The sequence below is a fragment of the Rhipicephalus microplus genome, chromosome 4, assembly GCF_043290135.1.
Source record: "Rhipicephalus microplus isolate Deutch F79 chromosome 4, USDA_Rmic, whole genome shotgun sequence".
NCBI classification, from domain to species: Eukaryota; Metazoa; Arthropoda; class Arachnida; order Ixodida; family Ixodidae; genus Rhipicephalus; species Rhipicephalus microplus.
Window position 1 is genome coordinate 191,478,293 of NC_134703.1, and position 1,796 is coordinate 191,480,088.

Consider the following 1,796-nt stretch of genomic DNA (forward strand, 5'->3'; position numbering starts at 1 on the left):
CAAGGAATGTACAGGGGAAGTTATTAGAACCAAAGGAATGCAAATAGGAAGAAAGAAAAGTGGACGAAAAAAATAACCAGCCGTGGTCAGGAATCGAACCTACGACCTTCGAATAACGCGTTCGATGCTCTAACCACTGAGCTACCACAGCGGCCTTCCCTCCATCCACTTTTTAGTTTTATATGTGAATTTAGAAGTAGGAGTGACAGTCAGTGCCATCTATAAGCCAAACGGCGAGTGTGAAAACACTCTTATGCGCATGTTTGGCGTCACGTAGCACGTGAACCTATTATGAGCGGACAGCTGATTAATTGTTTCTCTTATACAACCTAAACACACCAAGTCTGCCAGTACGAGACCCTCGTTCAATGAAATAAGGGAAAGAAGTGTATAGCTGAGGGCTCGTTTTCCGTGTTTTAACACAATATTAATGAGATCTAACAGACAGTAATGCCAAGGAATGTACAGGGGAAGTTATTAGAACCAATAGAATGTAAATAAGATGAAAGAAAAGTGGATGAAAAAATAACCAGCCGTGGGCAGGAATCGAACCTACGACCTTCGAATAACGCGTTCGATGTTCTAACCACTAAGCTACCACAGCGGCCTTCCCTCCATCCACTTTTTTGGGTTCATATGTGAATTTAGAAGTAGGAGTGACAGTCAGCGCCATCTATAAGCCAAACGGCGAGTGTGAAAACCCTCTTATGCGCATGTTTGGCGTCACGTAGCACGTGAACTTATTATGAGCGGGCAGCTGAATAATTGTCCCTCTTATACAACCTAAACACACCAAGTCTGCCAGTACGAGACCCTAGTTCAATGAAATAAGGGAAATAAGTGTATACCTAAGGGCTCGTTTTCCGTGTTTTAACACAATATTAATCAGATCTAACAGACAGCAATGCACAGTAATGTACAGGGAAGTTATTAGAACCAATGGAACGTAAATAGGAATAAAGAAAAGTGGATGAACAAATAACCAGCCGTTGGCAAGAATTGAACCTACGACCTTCGAATAACGCGTTCGAAGCTCCAACCACTGAGCTACCACAGCGGCCTTCCCTCCATCCACTTTTTGGGGTTTATATGTGAATTTAGAAGTAGGAGTGACAGTCACCGCCATCTATAAGCCAAACGGCGAGTGTGAAAACACTCTTATGCGCATGTTTGGCGTCACGTAGCACGTGAACTTATTATGAGCGGGCAGCTGGTTAATTGTCCCTCTTATACAACCTAAACACACCAAGTGTGCCAGTACGAGACCCTCGTTCAATGAAATAAGGAAAAGAAGTGTATACCTAAGGGCTCGTTTTCCGTGTTTTAACACAATATTAATGATATCTAACAGACAGTAATGCCAAGGAATGTACAGGGGAAGTTATTAGAACCAATGGAATGCAAATAGGAAGAAAGAAAAGTGGACGAAAAAAATAACCAGCCGTGGTCAGGAATCGAACCTACGACCTTCGAATAAGGCGTTCGATGCTCTAACCACTGAGCTACCACAGCGGCCTTCCCTCCATCCACTTTTTGGGGTTTATATGTGAATTTAGAAGTAGGAGTGACAGTCAGTACCATCTATAAGCAAACGGCGAGTGTGAAAACACTCTTATGCGCATGTTTGGCGTCACGTAGCACGTGAACTTAATATGAGCGGGAAGCTGTATAATTGTCCCTCTTATACAATCTAAACACACCAAGTCTGCCAGTACGAGACTCTCGTTCAATGAAATAAGGGAAAGAAGTGTACACCTAAGGGCTCGTTTTCCGTGTTTTAACACAGTATTAATGAG

At 42.9% G+C, this 1,796-nt stretch overlaps 1 non-coding gene across 1 annotated transcript; it reads right to left on the reverse strand.

Annotated features, from left to right (window-relative positions):
- Positions 1-1,439: 1,439 nt before the first annotated feature.
- Positions 1,440-1,512, reverse strand: TRNAR-CCU (transfer RNA arginine (anticodon CCU)). Its single transcript has one exon. It is a non-coding gene; the product is annotated as a tRNA-Arg (tRNA).
- Between the last annotated feature and the right edge of the window lie 284 nt (positions 1,513-1,796).